Raw genomic sequence first — 22976 nt, 5'->3', positions numbered from 1 at the left:
AATATCCACCCTACCACCCATTCCCTGATATAACCTAATTCTGCCATTGCAGGTGTCCCTAAATTACTGCCCTCCCCCCACACACACAGAGAGAAGGGGAATATCATAAAACTTTCCAGCTGTGATCCCAGAATGAGGACTTGTCTGGATTGTTCTTCACCGAACAGTTCCCTTTCCCCCATAAATGACTTCTGATTAATAGTCATAGGGCATAGTGTGAAGGCTGAGCCTACAAGCAAATGTGCTCTGGATATTTTTATGCCTAGAACCCTGGAAGGTTTCAATACATCATGAAAACATATTTTTATCTTTTGCATCTTCCTTTAAATGAGATGAGTAATGCACCCTCTCTGGAATGTGTGTACCTGGTTACGAGAGTTCCAAGGTCTGTTTGGTTCTAATGCTAAAAAATTGAGGTTGATTCTTCAAACTTCATTACCTGGGCCAGTTCCTATAATAAGACTATCACAAAGCTTTCTTTGGAGTGGTGACTTTTCATCTTTATTAATTTGTTTAAAAGTATACAAATGAAGATGGCCTTTCAGTCTTTTGGAAAGTTGTCAATACATCTTGTAAAAAAAACTGGAAATCCAGTGAAGTTGACTGATTCATGGGATACATGGGGCAGGGAGCTAAAACAAAAACAGTAGAAACAGAAAAGAAATATTCATGAGAGGTCAAAAGTCCCCAAAATTTAGTATAAAATAGAGCTAATGAAAGGGGATTCAGCCAACTGAAACAAGGACGCACTCAAGCTGGAGTACCTGAAGAGGAACTGGACTGACATCCCATTACTTTTCATCATTCTACAGGTTCTCTATGTGATCTTCACACTCTCAAACTCTACAGCCTCATCTGGACCTTGGTGAGAGCCTCAACTTCTCCCTATGTCCATCTCCTCAAACCGTCATCCACTCTATTTCAGAAAAAAACCTGCCTTGGCTCTGGACCTGATCACTGTGTTTGAGTGAGTGTGCATCTGCTTTACATAAAGCCTAAGGCTTGAGACTTTTGAACTTAGCATGCAGAGGGAATGTCTGTCATTAGCCTGTAATGATTAAGTGTTTTTTGTAGTTCTTAGAATTAATCTAGAATCTTTGCTATGAATTTATTATTCCTATTGCAGTGCCTAGCGATAAGAATTGATGTTTTTTTATTAAGAACCTATAAAGTGAAATTATATTGAGAAATTTGAGTGAATAAAGCATTGTAAGGGGCAGAAGTGTGTGTACATTCTTTATTTCTCCCTCGACTACATAGTCACAAATTTTCCCCCTCATGACAGTTTGTTATTATTTCTAAAGTATCAAATTAATGGATTTTTATCACTAAAGATTATTTTTGTCTCCAATTCTAAATGTTGACTTTATTTTCAGTATTATATATGTTCTTTGACTGTTATTAGGTTTCAGATGATTGCTGTAAAATACTTCCTAAACTTGTTCATGATGGGTTATTAGAAATATTTGGCTATGTGTTTGCTCTCAAAGCAGAAAAATAAAAATACAGAACTTATGATACCAGAAACACACACAGACATCACACTTGCCAGAATACACTGTCTTGGCTTCCAGGCACCCACTTGAAGGATTTCTAGTGTTTTATAAATAATATAATTAGTTTTTTCTCAAATCTCAGTATTAGAATAATTCTCTTTGTTTTTCTGTACATCACTGGAATAACTACATTTTTGTTTCAGTGGGAATCATGTCTGGTAGGGGAAGAAAAGAAAATGTTTTTTCTCTACTGCTGCTTAACAAAGGGGGGCAAAGTTTTTCAAAGTTTTTTAAAACACAGCTCAAAGGAGCATAAGGCTTACTTGTCTTCTTATTCCTTTTGTTGTTCAAATATCTTATATTTTTTACTAGAGATGATACACCACAAAAAGGCAGAAAAAAACATGCAGAACACAGAATAATACACAGGAGACCAAGAACCAGAGGAAAAAACCCAGGGAATGGAGTGCAATGTCTTGCTAATCCTCCAGACAGAAGTGTGTATGTGACTCATCAGACACCCCTCTGTCACCACAAAACAAATACCAAAGTGTGACACTTTACTACTGTCACAGACAGGAGTACATTGTGTCTCTCCAGACACCTCTCTGTCCCCCCCAAAATTCTTTACTAACCAATACTACTGCCATGGAAAAGAGTGTGTATATGCCTGACAAGGCACCTCACTGTCCGCAGTAGATTCCTCTTAACCCAATACTAGATTTTATAAGGGCACTACTTATTCCTCTTAACCCAATACTAGATTTTATAAGGGCACTACCTATGCAGGTCTTCTGCACTGAATGCTTGCTGTTTTATTGTGGCAATTTACTACAGCATTCAGAGAAACTGAAGGTACATCCCAAGTTTTTTAAAATGGCAAAACTTTCACACCCCTTAGGGTGGCACTCCAGTCCTGGAGTCCCAGAGTGAAGGTCCAGCTTCAGAATTTTGATGGTCTTGGTCTTTCTGGAGCCACAAAATGTTGAACCCCAATACAAAGAATAACCACCAACTCCAATTTTAAATCAAGTTAAAACAAGTTTGTATTTATGTACACAAAGAGAGCTGATTAGTGTCTGTCTCTCCTAAACAAATCTGTGGTGAATGTGCTCCCCATCCCACTATCTTGACAAGGTCACAGTGAAGATAAGTGCTGGCAAATCAGCAGTGGTGGGAAATATAAACCACAAGACCCTTTTTTATGTACTTAGGACTTTTCATTTCATGCTCATATTCCTGGTAGGAAGCATGAGTATGCTAAACCAAATCAAATTTCAGAGGGCTAGAACATAACAGGTAGTTCATACTTTGAAGGCTGTTCTACTATTTTTCAGCATATCAAGGACAAATAGAAGGATGCTCTACTATCTCAGAACATTGAGGACAAAACTCATAATTAACAACAATCATTCTCCAAAAGGTCATGAGAACTTTAGGAACCACATTGACTATATCAACTAAGAACCCAAAACCATATCTTCAGCCTCTTAGAAAGCCTAATTTTTATGCTTATTGCACAAAGCCCACCATTTGTTGTTTTAATTGATTAAGGGAAAGTTCTCTTTTACACTTAGAAGAGTTAGGACAAATAAATATACATTCCTCCCTTTTCTTTAAATCTTCTTTTACTCACATAGGGACTTATGATGAGCATAGTTAATATTGATGGTAAGTGGATTGGAGTTCAGAACTGGCCTTAAAGTGAGAGAGATTATAATAACATAAGAACTAGTGTACCTTGACTAAAACAAAACAAAACAAAACTCTTTAAGAAATCAGCTCAACCAGTTTCATGAGAGTAAATCTAGGAATTAATTAAAGTAGCTTTATAAGACACATTTTTAGAATAATTTTAGAAATATTATTTTATTTAGGTTCTTAACTTTAGAATTCTTAAGTTTTTAGCTGTATTCTTAAGATTCTTTAAGAATAGTTTATAGACTTTAGGATATTTTAATTGTAAGATTCAAAGGAACTTCTTTAGATGGGAATCTTAGATTAAAAATAGAGTAGAGATGTACTTTGAACTTAAAAGTTAATGATAGATTAGCAGACTTTGAGTCTCATTACATAGTTTGGCATGTGTTAATAACAAAATAGTACATCTTGGGAAAATCTGAAAAATGCAAATTAGTGACACATTTTATTAATGATTTTGTACCCATAATAATTGATAAGAAATGTCAAATCCTTCAAAAATGTAAATTGATGTTACATTTTTCTCTATCCCTAATGATTGTTAAGGAAATGTCACATCTTGGCAAAATTTGGAAATTATAAAATCAACAACACATTCTGAATCCATAATGATGAGAAATATTGCAATAAAAGATGACCCAGAGAAAGATACACTAGAGCTTTCTCTCTGGAGATTGCTTCTAAAGAACGACTCTTTGTCTCATTCTTTGCACCAACACCACCCATCTTTCAGAACACCTTGTAACCCACTGGGGCAAGACCCCAGCAGATTGCCACCCCAACTATCCAGAAAAGAGGTTTTATAGCACAAAAAAATTGCAAAGGGGCCTGTCTTGAGAAGTTACAGATAACAAATTTTGACAAGCATAATACAAAGGCAGATAGTAGGTTAATGATCTACATGGTATAATGTTTAAGGTAGGAAGAAAATTCAGATCCCAACATCAGGATTTTGTGGTGCCACTGAGTTTTCAAAGAGGGTTGTTATCTGGTCAGCAGGACACAGGCATGTGTGAGTTCACAGTTCAGGCAGGAATTCCAAACAAGTTTAAAATCAAATTAATTTATAGTAAAACCAAAATTAACTTTTTATGACTTTGTGATGAAAAGACCTCTAACATTAAGATGAAACTAGGCTGGGTTTATCATCACAATTAGAAAATGAGCTTCTATGTTGCCCAAGTCCATGAATGAATAAACAGCTGCCCTGAACTTGTTGAGTTCTTAATCCTTCATTTTGTGCTTACAAATAGTGCAGAAATTGCCCTGTAGTCTCAGCTGAGATTTTCACTTTATATGACTATGTTAAATGTGTTAACATCTTAGATCATTTTTCATGAAGATCAAATCCTGCTGTGCTACAGTTAACTGAAGTTTCATCTTATTTGGCTTCTAAGTTCTGCCTCTTCTTTTCCTAGGACCCCACCAAGGAGCCCCACACAGCATCATGTCTGTATAGATTCCTCTGTGTTTGAGAGTTCCTCTGTCAAGAAGGACCTCTCAAGGTATTTTTTAGATTTTTTCCACTGTGTTTTTCTTGTTCTTCTCATATTTAGACTGGGTCTATAATACTTGTTAAAGCAGGTCACATAGGTGAGAACAGCTCTGACATCTCATGTTCTCCAATTTAATTTTCTCATTAGTACTGAACTATTCAGCTGGCTGTGAGCATGCTTTCCAGGGTCCTCACTGTGAAATTACTGTTCTCGTGTGTCCACATTGTCTGTGTTCTAGAGGAAGTAATGATGCAGAGCCCACATTTAAGGAAAAGGAAGTGAGCATCACTTACATAATTGCTGTGTCTGCCTCAATTGACTAAAATTTTTCTTCACAAGAGGTTTCTAGTTTCAAAATTCTTACTTTCTGATACTTGATCATTACCTGACTCATATTTGCTATCTCTGTTCTACTAACAGTCATTTTTTCAAAGTAATTTTCTCCTTTTATTAGAGGGAATAATAAAATATTTTATCTGACAGCAGAATGTTCCTATTGCATTTTGACCATCACAACTGAAAATGCAAAGAAATATGTATTTCTGTTCTAATCTACACACACTCTCTTATTATAGCTATATTTATGTGGAATAATATATTTGTACTAAGCTAAATATGAATTTATTCTCATCTGTAGTCAGTGAATTCTGATTCACATGCCATAGATCACTCTTCATTCAACCCCCCTACAAACACACCACTTTATAGGTCTAGATTGACAAAATATCTTCATTTTTATGTGGTGCTGAGAATCAAACATAGTGCCTTACATGTGAGAGGCAAGCTCTCAACCATTAAGCTACAACCCTAGCCCCTTTTCACTCCATTTTATCTGTAACTTCTCACACCATCTAGAAGAACCCTGGGCCCTAGCTTCTGCCATATAATTAATTTATTGTTTCAGTATGAGAAATGAACTAATTATTGCTGCAGATGACAGGTTGTGAAATAACAAAACTATGAGTATATGGTCCCTTCTACCCATTTCTGGTGCATATCTCACCAAATCCTCACATATTCTGAGTGATAGGAGGGGTAAGAGCATCTTTTTTTAACATTTATTTTTTGACCTTTGTTTCTTGCACAGAGCTCGTAAATCCTGCCTTATCTCCTGGATGATCAGAAGGTCTTTTACTCTAATAAGAACTCTTGGTGGGTCTAGAAAATCTTCAGGATAGAGAGTGTCTTTCAGTATCACACCTCCTTTTGGGAAAGAAGGTGGAGACTGGGCTAATAATTCATATTGCTGACATTATTAAATCTCCACAAAAGTCTGTACAAGAACTGGTTCAGGGAGTTAATGAGTTTCTGAACACAATCATACACAAGGGGTCGTGCATCTAACTCAATGAGGACAGAGGTTCTTTCACTAAGGACCCTCCTGGGCTTCATTCTGTGAATTTCCTCATCAGATTGTAGTTTGTCTGTCCTGGAATGTCATAAATGAAGGACCATACAGCATGTTTTCTCTTTAGCCTGGCTTCTTTTGCTTAGCAGCACACCAGGAAGGATGCATCTGTGTCTCTATGTCAGTTGGTGATACATCTCATTCCATTCTGTGTTGATTTTGAATTCTGCTGTGGAAGGACATTCAGATTTTTAATCTGATCAACATCATAGAATTGCTGTGCATAATTACATGTTTGTTTTAGTTAGTCATGCTTTTTTAGAGCACATGTAAAAATTCATATAATTTATAAGTACACTGTTGGGCCATTGAATAAAATTTATTTACTTGGCTGTTCCAAATCTACTTCCAGCAATGCCAAAGATGTTTATGTCCCACATCATATTATCTGTTGTTTTGTGGTCACTTCTTTGAGTTCAGCATTTCTAATAGCTGTGCTATTGTAGTTACTGCCCCTTCTCCAGAGAAAAACTTAAGTAAGCTTCTTCAGAAATCTTCATTATTATGGATTTTTGAACTATCAGCAAAAGAGTCTCTACATAAGATTTCAGTGTAGGTAAACTTTTTACTTACTGTTGCTCTATTACTTGGTCACTGACCTGGAAAAACTCAGCACTTCAGGTGCCAAACACCCCTTACTAGTTTTTCACAAACCTTTATCCGGTATATTAGTTTTTAAATGTGTGTTTACAAATGCAAAATGTGATTTAAAAAAATTCTTTAACAAGGCCTTTGGCCTTGAGCTGGAGTTTCACAGAGATGTCTACATTTCTAAGTTAATAAAAGTTACCAATTGCACTCAATGGTAGCAGCTGGTAGGGGAAGGAAAGAAAGAGAAGAAGCTCTCCCCTTCTCAGGTTTTTTACTTGAAGTGTTAAAATGCACATACCAGTAAAATAAAAAGCTGCTTTTATGTGAACTTCTGCAGACTGTGAACTCCTGAGCCCTTTCTCTTACATGTTGGGTAAATTGTTATGAAACTAACTAAACTCAGGATTTAGATGATTAATTGATTACTACAAAAGCTGTTTTCTCAGAACATGGCTGCAACCAAAGAAAACTGTTTCCTAGTATCTTTGATGCTTTGCATTATCTGTCCACTACAACCTTATGGTACTTCACTTCTGTCTTAATTTGTGATTCTCTAATGATATCTAAAGCTGAGTACCATTTTGTATAACTATATGCCATCTTTATATTTTCTTTGGTCATGTGTCTCTTCAGATATTCACTCTTTTTATTTTTTCTGATACTGTGTATTGAACCCAGTGGTGATTAAACACTGAGCCAAACAACCAGATTTTTAATTTATTTACTCATTTATTTAATTTTTAAAAACGTTCTCAGTAAAGCTTGCTTTAAATATACAATCCTCCTGCCTTAGCCTCTTAAGCAATTGTGGTCATAGGCATACAATAGCACATTTGGTAAAAAAAATAATAATAATTTTACACATACATACAACAGCACATTTGGTAAAAAATTAACTTTATAAGTACATGTTATAAATTTTTTTCTGTCAATTTGTTTTTGGCATTTTGAGTTAAAGCTTATCACCAAGGGCCGGGGATGTAGCTCAACTTTAGAGAGTTTCCCAGAACTCAAACATTCCCCCTCATCACTAAGATTACATAGAGTTTCTTCTGTTCCCTTCTAGATTTTTAATAGTTCTCTCAAATTTTAATTATTATCTAGTTGAAATTAAATTTTTGAGGTTGAACTCAGGGGAACACAGCCACGGAGCCATATGTCCAGCTCTATTTTGTTTTTTATTTAGAAACAAGGTCTCACTGAGTTGCTTACCACCTCGTTTTTCCTGAGGCTGGATTTGAACTCAGGATCCTCCTGTCTCAACATACTGAGCCACTGGGATTACAAGTGTGAGCCATTGCCCCAGCAAAGATGAGTTAATTTTTGAAGAAGTTTCAGTTTCTATGTACATTCATTTAACTCAGTAGAGTTCTCAAAACTTTTTCAATTCCCCATTTTTTTGAAAAACTCGTAGATTATGGATTTCACTTCATTTTGAATTTCCAAAATCATGGCCTTTAATATTCTAAGATACATGATCGGATTTTCCCCATTTGTCAGGGTCGCCAGGATCGGGGGCACATGCACTGCCTGGTGTACTGTGCCCAGTGGCCACCAGAGGGCGTGCTGTCTGACTGAATCTGAGAAGGGTAAAGGGATATGGTGGTGTTATAATGCTAATGTATTTTCCGTATGCAGTCTCTAATTCTAACAAATTATCCATAGAACTTCAATAAGTGTCCTGTGATATTATTATAGATATCTATATTATACTCTCTAAAACAAATGTAACAGATGTCCTGGGGCCTCTGAAATTAACACAATATCTATGCTTTATCCTCTAAATATAATAGGTGTTCTATGGCCTTTAGTATTAACTAAACATCCATGCTTTAGCATCTAAAGATAATATAATATGTGCCCCATGGCCTTTAATATTAACATATATGCATAATTTAGCATCCAAAACTAATATAATGGTTTTCGTAAGTCTTTTAACATTAATACAATATGAAAACTGGGGCCTGTGAAGCTACAGTAAGAACCGTGGTCTTTCAACACTGATATCATATCTATATTAGAGCATCAAACACTGACGCAACTACCACCCTGTTGTCTTTGCTACCAACGCGCTACCCTCTGTAACATGGAATCTAATACAATAGCTGCCCAGCCTGCATGCCTTAATGTTAATAGAGTCAATATATTGTTCCTCTAAAATTAATAGTTTGGATTAGGAGTCCTCAGCCTGCTGAGGCCACCCCTTCCCTGCGACCTTAGCCCATCAAGTCTCTGCTCCAACCCCTTTCCTTACACGGGGAGTCAAGTGGTGCCAGCAGGAGCAGAGATGGAGACAACGTCCTGACTGAGGCATGAGGGCAGAAAAAAAAAGAGGTCCACACGAGAGCTCCACTAAGGGAGGCCAAGCGCTGGATCAAGCTGCCTGCAGGCTGTGCAAGCTGGACAGTGAAGAGCAGCGGTGACAGAGAGTAGGAAAAGAGCTGGAAGAGGAGCCCAGCTGTCTGCCTGACAGAACTCACTTCAGGAAGTGCACAATTTAAGGACATGAAATTCAGTGCACTTGAGCATACTGGGCTGGGTGATGAGGAACAGCAAGAAAGACTGCTCAGAAACTAGCTGGACTGAGCTCCACAGAGAATGTTCTGGTTGCTCTGCAGAAAGGCTCTCCTAGCCTATGTCAGCCCCTGGTCCCACAGATGACAAAAACAAACAAACAAAAAAAACAAACAAAAAAAAAAAACGCTTGACCATTACTGTAGAACTGGCCTTGTACATCCCTATCTGATGAGAAAGGAAGATGAAGATTATGATACATGTGTTATAAAACTAAGGAACAGAAGCCCAAGGCTTCATGATCTGTGATGAGCCTCAAATTAGCCCGAGGCTCCACACAGAGTGAATGGCATGGGATGAACCAAATCTGGCAGAATCTGCTCAGAAGTGTTTTTCTGCTGAACACCAGTGGAGATAATTAATGCATCTGCTGAATCAGGAGACAGATAACTGGTTGAAATACAGTTTTTATTTAAAAAGTAATAATTTTAATACAGATTTTTTTCTTCAAATTTTATATCTGTTGACATATCCAATGCATGAGGTTATGTAAGAAATTGTGTAATAGAAATGCTGTACCAGAATCTTCATATCATTCAGAATTTTTTTTTCCTAACACGGTCACTTACAAAAAGATCATGGCAGACCACTCTTATTCCATGGAGATATTTTCCTCATTAGAACCTGTCATTCCATTTTCACCTTAAATGATACATTTTAAATTAACTCTGAGATATAGAAACTTTAAAAATTATCCACATCAACATAAACAATCCACTTTTATTTTGTTATTAATTTAGTTTCTCTTAATAAAATTCAATCTTTTAGGAACAAACTACAAGAAAAAAATATATACATATATATATTTCACATAGCTTCTTTAAATAATATTTTGGTTTCCAATTTGTCATTTTTAGGTTTTCCAATTTGCTCCTTTGAGTATTTAGAAACTTGTTGTTAAAGTAGAAGAAATGTCTTCATGTGAATGTTCTTGCCCCAGACTCTGGGCAGCAGTTAGGAAAAAAAGGAAACAGTCATGCCTCTCACTGAGTAGATCACATGAAATTTTTTTTTCATCTCTATCCACATTGTTCTACTCCCAAATTGCCATGCAGAGAATCTTTGGATTATTCCCAACTTCTGTCATCGCCTCTGTTCTAATCAAATGCTGTTAAAAGGCCATGATGATTGGGAATACTATAAAGTGAAGAAAAATGATTTAAAAATGTGTGGCCTTTACCTTTAATGCTAAAGTAGTATTCATAATATGCCAAGTAAAATTAATATAATAGATTCCCTGTACCCTTCAATATAAATACAATATCCATAGTATGCATCTAAAACTCATGTAATAGCTTCTCTGAATAGTTCAGTATTAATACAATATGTATACTGTGGCTTCTAAATCAAATATGATAACTGTCTGGAGACCTTTATTACTGCTATATTCATACTATATCATGGTAAACTGATAAAATAGCTGTTGTGTGGTCTTTACTACTAGTGAGATTTACATATTGTAACATCAAATACTGAAATCAAAGCATTGAGAGAACTTTAATACTAATATGGTATCCAAATTATAGTATCTAAAATAAATACAGTCACTGTGCTCTGGACTTCAAATCTATTGTGAAGCCCATATTCCAGCACGTTGAGCTAATATAATAGCACCACTGTAGCTTTTCATACTAATATGATATTCATATTATGGGCTATAAATCCAACGAAGTATATATTCTATGGTTTTTAATATTAACATAACATACTTTCTACAACCTGTGAAACCAGTATACTAACTTCTGGGTCCATCTTAATATTCATTTTACATCCATACTATAGCATCTAATACTGATAAATGTGTGCTCTGCACATTTTCATATTAAGATGATATTTATATTATACCACATTAAGCTAATAAAATGTCATGTTTTGGCCATTAAACTAATATAATATTTATGTTATGCTATTAAAATTAATATGTTGACTGCCATGTTGACTTTAATACTAACATGAAATGCACATTTGAAAAACAACAAAATCATTGACCTGGGGATGCTAAAACAATATTCATTCTATAGTATTTAAAGATAATGCAATAGCTTCCATGTGCCCTTGGATAGTAATGATATTTATATTATATTATCTTAAACTGATAATAGATTCTTGTGACATTTTATATAAATATAACATCATACTGTAGCATCTAAATTAACAGTAGCCATACTGTGTCCTTTAAACTAAATAAAATACATACCAGACCATCTGAAACAAACATAGTCATTGTGCTGATGCCTATAATACTAGTATAATATCAAGAGTGTAGCATCTGAAACATAACATATGCCCTGTGAACTTGATTGAAAATAAGATATACATATCATATCACCTAAAATGGATATACTATCTACACTGTTCTCTTTTTTAAAATTATTATTTTGGTACTGGGAATTTAACTCAGAGAAGCTCAACCAAAGAGCCACATCCCAGCCCTATTTTGTATTTTTATTTAGAGACAGAGTCTCACTGTGTTTCTTAGCACCTCATTTTTGCTGAGGCTTGCTTTGAAGTCACAATGCTTCTGCCCCAGCCTCCCAAGTTGCTGGGATTGCAGGCATGTGCCACCACATCTTGCTCTACTGTTATCTTTAATAATGATATAATTGCGTTTCTGCAGCCATCAGTAGTAGTTTAATTACCTTATTATAGCATCTAAATCTGATAAGATAGGTGCCTTGTGGCCTTTAATACAAATAAGATATGCATAATCTATCATTTAAAATGGATATGCTCTCTTTCCTGTGGCTTTTAATACTAATATAATAGCTGTCTTGTGGTCATTAATACTAATTTGATACCATGTTATAGCATCTGAAACAGATAAAATAGCTTCCTTGTGGCATTTCATATTAATAAATGACCCATAATATAGCATCTAATTCTGTTATCATAGCTGCCATGTGGAATTTTTTTCTAATATGATATCCATAACACAATACCTAAAACTAATATAATAACTGAACTTTGGCCTTTAATACTAATATAGTATGTATAGTGTTGAATCTTGAAGTAATGTTATAACTGCTCTGTGGCATTTATGATTAATATTATATGCATGATCTCGCTGCTTAATGTAATATTGTGGCTCTTCTATGGTTTTTTATAATAATGTAATATCCATACCACAGCAACTAAAACTAATAAAATAGCTGGTCTTTTACCTTTGATATTTTGTAATATCATACTATAGCAAATACAACTAATACTATAACTGCCCTGAAGTTTTAATACTATGACATTATCAACAGTCCAACATTTAAAATTAATAAAATATCTTTCCTGACCTTTAATGTTAAAATTTTTCACAATATAGCATCTAAAACTAACTTATTTTCTGTTTTATATCCTTTATTTTATTATTTCACTAAAATAATATCTGTTAAGGCATTTCAAGCTAATATGACATCTGCCTGTAGTTATTAATGCTAATGTAATATTTATATTCTACTATATAAAACTGATATAATAGCTGCCATGTAGGATTAGGCAACATTATAAAATCCATACTAGAGTATCTAAAGTTACTAAAAATAGATACCCTGTGGTATTTAATAGTACTATGTTATCCAAACGATACCATCTTAGACTATTTAATAAATTAATAGAAATAAGGTATACATAGTATAGCATATAGAACTAATATAATTTTGATGCAGGCATGGTGACATATGATTGTCATCTGAGCTTGAGAAGGTGTGGTAGGAGGACCACAAGTTTAAAGCCAGACTCAGAAATTTAGTGATGTCTTAAGCAACTCAGTGAAAACTGGTCTCAAAATAAAACACAAAAAAATGGGTTCAGGGGACTGGGGTTTTGGGTCAGTGGTAAATCACCTGCTTAACATGTGTGAGGCCCTGGTTTTGATCCTCAGCATCACATATAATAAATAAAAAAAAGTAAAAAAATCTATTGACAACTAATAAATATTTTAAAAATGTGGCTCAGTGGTTAAGCACTGCTGGATTTAATTCCTGGTACTCCCCCCCGCCAAAAAAAAATATATATATATATATATAGAGAGAGAGAGAGAGAGAGAGAGAGTGAGAGAGTTAGAGATACAAACTTTGGCCTTTAATACTTTTTTTTTTTGGTAGCAGGGATTAAAACCCAATGCACTTAATCACCAAGCCATATTTTCAGCCCTTTTATCTATTTATTTTATTTTATTTTTTTATACAGGTTCTTAGCAAGTTGCTTAAGAACCTGTATAAAAATAAAATAATAATCACTAAGTTTCTGATGCTGGTCTTGAACTTGCAATCTTCCTGTCTCAGCTTCTTGAGTCACTGGGATGACAGGCATGCATGACCAGGCCCAGCTGATCTTTATTATAAAGTATTGTTTGAAGCTGACCTGTGACATCATTATTAATATTACAACCATATGTGGCCTCTTAATGTAATATTATAGCTCTTCTTTGACCTCTCATATGAATGCCATATCCACAAATAGAATCAAATGCTAACATACTAACTGCCTTATGACCTTTTGTACTAATATAATATTAACACCATTTCCTCTGAAATGGAAATAATAGTTGCTATGTGGCCTTTTAATAGTATATAATATCCACAATATAGCACGTAAATAAGCATAATAACTTCCATGTTGCCTTTAGTGTCGATATTATATCCATATTATAGAATCTGTTACAGATATTAAAGTAGTCCTCTAGCCAGGCATAGAAGCACATGCCCATAATTTTAACAGCTTTGGAGGTTGTGGCTGTAGGATCAGAAGTTTAAATCCAGCCAAAGCAATTTAGTGAGGCCTTGAGCATATTATATTGACCCTATCTAAAAAAAGAAAAAAATGAATAGTACTTGGAATAGGGGCCCCTGGGTTTAATTTCAGGTACCAAAAATGTTCTCTTGTGCTGTTGTACTGTTGTGATATTCTCATTATAGCACCCATTATTACTAAAATAGCAACCCTGTGGCCTGTAATATTAATACCATATTTTTAATGTTTTTTTGTTTTTGTTTTTGTTGTAGTAGATGGACACAAAATGTTTTTATTTATTTTTATATGGTGTTGAGGATCAAACCCAGTGCTTCACACATGCAAGGCAAGGGCTTTAAAACTGAGGTACAGCCCAAGCCCAAAACCATATGGTTTTGTCTTGATACTATATTTGCTGCCTGGTTGTCAGTTATACTAATATCATGTTCATAGCTTAACCTCTAAAACTAATATATCAGCTTCTCTGACAAATCTGATTCTAAAATGACATCCATAATATTGCATCTAATACAATAATAATTGTGGTCCTGTAACCTTTAATATTAATAGAATATCCTTCTAATTGAATCATAATATTTGCCTTGTGGCTTTGAAAACTGATTTAATATTCATGCTATGTCATCTTAAGCTAATATAATAACTGGCTTAAAAACTATTATGATATCCATAGTATAGCATGTAAAATTAATAAATGAGCTTCTCTGTGGTTTTCAATTCTAATATAATATCTATGTTATAGCATCCAAAACAATTAAAATAGCTGCATTGTAGTTTTTATAGCAAAATGACATGTATAATATAGCATTTAAAGCAAATTTAACAAATGATCTGTGGCTGTTACATGAATGTAATATCCATATGATTGAATTAAATATGATCTAATAGCTACATCATGGCTTTCAATAATGATATGACATTTATGCTGCAGCATCAAAAACTGAAAATGTAACTGGGTGCTATTGTTCATGCCTATCATCCCAGCATTTCAAGTGGCTGAGACAGGAGTATTGCAAGTTCAAAGCCATCCTCAGTAACAGGAAAATCTAAGCAAGTTAGTGAGACCCTGTCTCTACTTAAAATACAAAATAGGGCTGGGGATTTGTCTCAGTGGTTAAATGCCCCTGAGTTTAATATCCAGTACAAAAAACAACAACAAAACAAACAAAAACCCCAATAGAGTAGCTGCCCTGTGTTCTTTAATAGCAATATACCATCGTTATTTTAGCACCTAAGAATGATGTGATACCTGCTCTGTGGATGGATCATACTAATATGATACCATCTTCATGACAAGTTTTTTTCACAAGTTCTGGTGATCGTATCAGAGCTTCATTAACTTTAGTTACTTCTCCTAATAGACAAAAAGAGGGTTAACTGGCAGCTTTCACAATTCCCAAAGCACCAAGCTCATCCTGTTTATTCAATTTTGTCTAAACTTCAGGTGGGCTATAGTAAGCAACATCTCATGGAACTTTCTGTGCACAATTGCTGATTCTCACTGTTCCAATGCTATTTTTTGTGGTTATTAAGCAATGTTTCTCTCAATTCTCACACCAAGAGCAGAGCAGATCTTTTGAACAGCCACCAGAACCAAGGCTTACATGTTCCGTGCCATACACAGTGTCATGTGCACAAAGCTGAGGCTAACTGAACTTTAGCATCTCAGGCTAGTATGAGCCATTTATGAGACAGTGTCTCATGAGGCTGCCCCTGGATCACTGGAATCATGCCTCCTTCCCATTACCTAGCCTTAGCATCTCTAGCCACTGGTCAGAATATACTTTGAGTTACTCATAAAAATAAATGATGCACAAGTACTCTAGAAAGCCTGGGCTATCCCTTGAGGCCAGCTAAATATATTCTGTGTGCCTCAGACTATCTTTCCTGATACTAGTGGTTTTGGGGAAATAGAGTCTTTCCTGCTGTGAACTGCTCATATTCCAGGGCAATGCAGGGAGCTCACTGGTGGAGCCTTTCCCTGGAATAAGAGATGCCTGGGTTGGAGTCCCAAAACTAAAGTTAACATGAATGAATGACAACCAGGAAGCAAAATCAGGCTAAATAAACCTGTTTATGAGATGCTAGTAACCTAACAAATTGTTTTTCTAGCTGAGAAATTAACTATATTTGGTGTCAGAGAAACATAAAAAGGTGTTCAAAAGGGCTGAGGTTGTAACTCAATAGTAGAGTGCATGCCCAGCATGTGAGTCACTTGGTTCAATACTCAGCACCACATAAGAATAAGTAAATGGAATAAAGGTATTTTGTCCATATACGAATAAAAAATAATTTTTAAAATGTGTTCATGAAATATTCAGTTTATTTTTATGTGGAATCAGGAGTAAGAAAGTAAAAGATAATTCAGACCTTTCATGCCAGGTGAAGTAGGTGAGGTAACCTGAGGTACATGTGATTTCACAGGCCAAAACTGAGGTTTGACTTGAGTGAAAGTGTTAGGGCCTAGCCTCTGGGAGCACAGCTGGGACATAGAGAAAAAGAGGGTTTGTGAGAAATTGTTAGTCATGGAGAAAACACAAGAGAAATCAATTTTCTTTTTTCACACTGCATTTCTTCATCCTGAAAAAGATATATAAAGAAAGTGAAAGAGAGAAAGAAGGAGAAATGAGTAAAGGACAAGAAAAAGAAACAACATCAGACAGAACAGACATTAATGGGATGCAAATAACATTTAAAATCTGTCCTCAGGTTGAGAAGTCAACCACTTTTGGTGGCAGAAGAAATGTCAAATTGTGTTCAAGAGGCCACACATAAAATATGTGAAGAGAATTTTAATTTGGAATCAGGATGAACAAATTAGAAGATAATTCAGTGCTTCTAAAATTAGAAACAGGCAAGTGTGAAGACTTTAGTACTAGTTGTTCCAGATGCTAAAGCTCCGGGTCCCCTATGAGCACATTATGTGGAGTAACCTTGTTGAACGCAGTCAGGATCCCATACAGACAATGAAGGGTAAAAGGAGTAGAACGTCAGGTAAGAAACAGAAGAAAAACCTGAGATTTTCTTTTTTGCTGTCATTAATTATAGCAGCAGAAATGAGAGAAATAAGGAAAGAGAGTGGACACTAACTTCCAGCTGCATAGGTAAGTCTCCACAGGTCCTGAGATTCTCTGGATACTGCAAAACATCCATGTGCAGAGTTTTGTGACAAGTTCTGGTTTTATTTAGTGCTCCGCAGAGCTTCCAGGTCTTCAGGTACAAGGCTTCTTGCATAAATAGCACTGTGTTTGCCCATTTTTCCAGTTGGAAGAGCCAGATTCCATCTCCTCTCTTTTTGGGAGAATGGCAATGCTGAATGATGCCAACAACCTCTTGCCACTCTTTTCCTGGCCTGGAAAGGCCAACTCCTAGTCTGGCCTGCATGGATTATTAATCAAATAGTAATAGTGGACAACAGCCACTCTGGGCAAATAAGAAATTATATTTGGAGACTGGGGTGAGCAAGTATACACCTGGGCTCTTTGAAAAAGGCCATTTGTAGCTCCCAGTGAAACCAGATTAACAGATAGGTTATTAGTGTAGTTAAGTAAAGCGGGTCTAATATAAAGTAAGATAAATAAAATGGAGGCCATATTGAGAATGCAGTCCAGGAAACCAGAGCAGCACTTGGGGAAATTTAAATGTTAATGTCCCCAAGGCCCTATGCCCATCCTAAGGAAATGTTAATGAAGCAGCTCCCAGCAAACATGGAGATGCTAACCTAAAAGTCCCCCCAGGCCCTTCCTGCCCAGGTTACTCCTTCAGCCCACCTATACCCCACCTCCTGGGTCTTCCCGCCTTCATTCTATCATTGCAAGAAAACAAAGTACAGGAGTGTGGGAAAGCTGAAAGAAGAACTTAGCTATAAAAACAGGAAGACCTCCGCCTTCCACAGATTCTGCCTTTTGGGTCCCCTTCTTCCTCTGGGGAGAAGTATTTTCTGCTGTTCTTTAATAAAGCTTCTACTTTCCACTCTACACTTGCCTCAGCATGCTTCTCTGGTGTTATACTTCAGCATTAGGGAAGCAAGGACTTATCACTGGTAAACAGCAATAACACCAGAAGGCTGCACAGTGAGTTTGAAATGAGCAAGTGTTCTTCAGTAAGAACCCAGTTTACATTACCTGAGAAGTGTGCAGACAGGCCTCAGACCCATCCTAGTCCAGAATACTTGATGACATGGGTATGGGTCCAGGCTAAGTTTGAGTATTAGGTTCAGCTGGGTGAATCCCTCCTCTATCTGGTTGATCTCTTTTCAGCCCCTTCTGGGACAGTATCTCATCCCCAGAAGCATGATCTCCCCAGAGAATACTTCCCTGTCAAGTACTGAGATCTCTCATTTCTTGTCTTGGAGATAGTGTAGATAGTGAGGGAGCTGGGATTGGGTCTGGGGTTGTGTTCATGACTCCAGCCATGCACTCATGAGCATGTGTCCCAGGGCACACATTTCAGTGCTCTGAGCTTATTTTAATATGATAAACAGGAAGTAGAAATGGCCCAGTACAAGGGTATGATATTCAGATGCAATATTCACAGTTGCTCTGAAAAAAATAGTTCAATTGTTTTAAGTCAAGTTCACATTCAGACAAAGCAAGCAATAGCTCTCTCCAACCTGGTCCAAAAGAATTTATTGGAGTCAAGCTCCTCTTATCACTAGCCATCCCTGGATCGAAGTTAGAGGCCTGACCTCAAATGTCATTGATACTGAATCCCAACCCCTTGTCAATGTCAGCCACACTGAATCCCAACCCCTTTTCAAATTTAAGATCAGATCACCAAATTTATATGGTGAGTATTAAAATTAGGGTTGTAAATAATGTTAGAGTTTGGCCATGAGCAAATGTGTGGTCTGTGTTTGTGATCAGATATTAGTTAATGAATACCTATGAAGGTTTACAGGGTAGATGTTAAAGAAAAGTAAGTACTTGGTTTGTGTTTCTAAGGTGAGGTAAGAGAGGATAGGAAATAGGTTTAGTGTTTTGTGACTAGGAATATACAACATAGGTCAGTCAGGATTAGGATCAAAAAAAGACTTTAGAATTCAGCATTCCTGAGACACTATTCTCTATAGTATGTTAACTTTGACTACCACCACTTATAAATTGCTCTCTAAGCCTACACCCCTTCTCTCACAGGTTCCTGTGTATCCCTATATCACATCCATTTGGCCTGTGGCATACCCTCCACTCCCTCCTTTTACCAACCCTGTGTATCCCTCAATTTTCTCTACTCATCTTCTCCTGTGGACACTCCACCAGAAACATTCATCTCTAGCTGAATAGCCTTCCACATTGTTTTTTCATCCCTCCCCTTAGCCCTCCACCACCTCCTCTGACAGATTTCTGTTTAGCCTTCCACAACCTCCTCTTATCTCCTGCTGCACACTCTTCCATTACCTCTGCTCAAGAGCCCATGAGTACCATTGACCATTTCCTCTTGGTTTTTATCATTATTATTTTTTGTAGCTGAGGAACACACCCTAATTCTATCTTGACATAAGGAGCCATCTCATCATAAATTCATGAAAAGTTCATTTCTGTTTTACTATAAAATACTGATTTCTATTTGGCCTGATCATAATTTGGTATGTAAATTATTAACCTGATATCTGCCTTTGAATTTTGCTTCCAAAACCCTGTTAGGTGTAAGTTCCCAAGACAACGACCTTTTAATTTTTTGTGCTATAAAAACTGCCCTGCACTCAGATCAACTACTGTCCTCTGGCCCAGCTTTTCAGGAGAGGCAGTAGCTTATCAGCTCTCTTGTGTACACAATATGAGCTTGCTTTAATTTGGTTTAATATTGGCATCAGTGGTCTGCCAGGTTTCTGTTCTCGCGACTAAAAGGCTCACGAAAACTTAGCTAACTGCACTGCACAAAATAACTACACAAGAGACAAAAGTACCTTTTTGTTTGGGGTTGCTTTGGTGGCTCCTCTGACCTTAAGGGTCCACAGGAAGAGAGAGAGCAAGAGCATGCACTGACCCCTTTAATTGAGGAGAAGCTATTCAAATAAGGCAAGGGGTCAGGTTTCAGGGGGCTGAGTCTATCTTCATGATGCCCACTATCAGAAGGTTGACTGGCACCTGGGGCACACTCAAGGTCACAATAAGAGAAGGGGACACACACAAGGCACTTCCATTGAAGATTCTATCCTAAACAGGGCAATGGGTTATATTACAAGGGAACAGGTGAGCATAGCTTCACAAATGGGGCTGTAGCAAGACACGCCCATGCATGAAACACTTATACTCAAACCCAAGAAGCGTGGGGAACAGCTCTGCCACTTTCCTGGGACTGAAAGCCTTAGCACCCAGCGAGTGTGACTCAGTCACGTGTAAGGTTGGTCTCCCATAGTGGTCTTTTCTTTGCATTGCGGGTTTAACCGTAGCACTCCAACATCACTTCTCTTGCTATTCTCTGTAGCCATCCATGTTTCAACTTCTGTGTCTTTCTTTACCAACTTCTCTCATCTCCTGTATAACTCTACTCAACCAGCACTCTATGTAACCCTATAACACAATATCTTGCAGGCTACAGTGTAATCCTCCACCACTGCCTCTCTCTTCCTGATGTGTATACATCTACAACTTTCTCTTTACCCACTCTGTGTAACTCTCTACTAAATCTTCTCATCCTTTGTGCAGACCTCCATAATTCCTCTCATCTTCTCCTTTCATCCCTTCACTATTTCTTCTCATGTATGTTGCCCTATACCACCTTTTATCATTTCTCTCAGTGTAAACTCCACCACCTCTCTTCATGCTCTACTGTGGAGTATACCACCACCTCCTCACATATATGGCATGAACAACATTTCCTTTTCTCATGGCCCCAGTTAAGCCCTTTACCACCTGCTCTCAAATCTTCCTGCATAGCTCTTCATGGATCCTGTCATCTCCCATGTAACCGTAGACCATCCTTCTACCTATCCCTTATTAGCCACACAAACTCCTCTCATGGCCCCTAGAAAGACCTCCCCACCATCTCTCCCTCTGTAGCTCTTGTCATCACCTGTGTATTCTCCCACCACTTTCTCTTTGGCCTAGTAATTCTGCCTACACCACCTCTACTCAAAGGTCCTGAGAATCCCTCCTCTACCTCCTCTGTGTCTTCCTGGTTAGCCATCCATTATGTCCTCTCACAGACCCTTTGTATTCCTCCACTTAACCACCTCCTCCCAAACCCTCCTCTGCCTTCTCTCATGGCCTCCAGTGGAGGCATCTGTCATATATTCACATGTCCAATGCAGTGCTCCTCATCTCCTTTTCTGTTGCCCTCCACCATCTTTAACCTTCATCTCCTGTTTTGCTCTCCATTGCCTCATATCATGTCCTGTGTAGCCCTCACCTCTTTCTTTTATCTCCTTCTGTATAAGTTCAGGTTTGAAAAAATAATCTTTAAGTTATAAAGTTTCAATCATATATATTAAGATAAAGAAACAGTTTTAAAGTTACCGTATTTGCTATAATATTTTAAGTACAATAATTTTAAATTACAAATATTTAAAATACATTAATTTTCTTTCTCATTTGGCAATTTTAATGAAGGCATAATGGCTCATTCTACTTTTACTTATAATTTTATCCTATTAAATATGCCTTTTCATTTATTATTCATGGAAAATTATTAATAGAAATTCATCACTGGTTAAGAGACATGAGTCAGCCAAGAGGCAAGTTACATAAAAATTCAAGTTTTTCTCCATACACAAAATAACTGTCTAAGCATACTTTATGCTGGAAAAATCCTTCAAGATGGCAAGTAGCACAAACAAGTGTGCTGAAGGCTGAAACTGATTCTGAAAGCTAATTTCTCTCCCACAGCACATCATCACAAAGTGAAGTTTTCTAAAGTCTGGGAGACTAAGGTGGATATTTTTGATGGAAACATGTACTCTTGTGATACTAACAAATTGTAGAGGAAAAATGATTCATAAAACCCATAAAATGCAGAAACTCCAGAGTTCTGATAACTATCTCAGATGTAAGCCACCCAGTAAACCTGCATGACCATTAGATTTTGTTCACTTTAGACCTTATAGAGTTGGAAATAAACATTGATTAAATAAATCACTGAGATGTGGGGTTCTAAACAACATTTATTTTCTCAACTATACAGTCTAAAACATTACTCCTAATGGATTAAAGCACAAGTATCTGGGACATATTTTTCAAGGCTTTTAAATTTTATTATAATATACATTTTATATGCCACATTCTTTTCCAAATTTCTTATGGAACAATATCAAAGATTTGACATTATGCTTGACCATACTTAGGGAGTCACTTCAAGAACTGTAGAGTCACTTCACTCATGCCAAGATGATATCATATTTACATAAAGAGTGAGTTTTTAGGTTATTTGTGGTATAAGGTACAGATTCTATTCAAAACATTAACAAAAGAAAACACAATCATTGTCAGATGAAGTCCTGATATATAAAAATAAAATAACTTAAAAAAATTCCAAGCTTGGCATGGTGGCAAATGCTTGTAATCTTGGTTGGCTCTAGAGACTAAAGCATGAGAATTGCAAGCTCAAAGCCAGTCTCAGAAATTCTGCAAGATTCAGTCTCAAAAAAAAAAAAAAAAGAAAGAAAAGAAAAGAAAAGAAAGAGCTGAGGTTTGGCTACGTAGTTAACCACCTGTGGGTTCAATTCCTGATTTAAATAATAATACTAATAATAATTCTAAATGGCATCATGATAAACACAATAAATTTTGTAACTGATCTTTTTCTTTTGGTGGTACTGGGGATTAAACCCAGGGCCTTTTGCATTTGAGGCCAGCACTCTGCCAACTGAGTTATATACCCAACTCTATAACTGAACATCTTACTAGACTCTTGCTTCCTTCTGTGACTTTTGTGCTTTTGCTATTCCTTCTCTTATTCTATACTTTCTGCCAAAATTTTCTTCAGAAACAAAAAACTCACTCCTTTCACAAATTATCTTTATAAAGAAAAATT

At 36.5% G+C, this 22976-nt stretch overlaps 1 protein-coding gene across 1 annotated transcript in view; it reads left to right on the top strand.

The window, feature by feature from the left end:
• Positions 1-4650: 4650 nt before the first annotated feature.
• The window catches only part of LOC120888242 (uncharacterized), a 167190-nt gene continuing 148864 nt past the window's right edge, over positions 4651-22976 (top strand). Inside the window, exon 1 of the mRNA XM_078041107.1 lies at positions 4651-4702. The gene's annotated coding sequence lies outside the window, so the exon portion shown is untranslated. The remainder of the gene's footprint in view (positions 4703-22976) is intronic.

Source organism: Ictidomys tridecemlineatus, chromosome 3 (genome assembly GCF_052094955.1).
Source record: "Ictidomys tridecemlineatus isolate mIctTri1 chromosome 3, mIctTri1.hap1, whole genome shotgun sequence".
In the NCBI taxonomy this organism is placed as follows: Eukaryota; Metazoa; Chordata; class Mammalia; order Rodentia; family Sciuridae; genus Ictidomys; species Ictidomys tridecemlineatus.
Note: the sequence above shows the minus strand (reverse complement) of the source record. Positions and strands in the feature narration are given on the sequence as shown.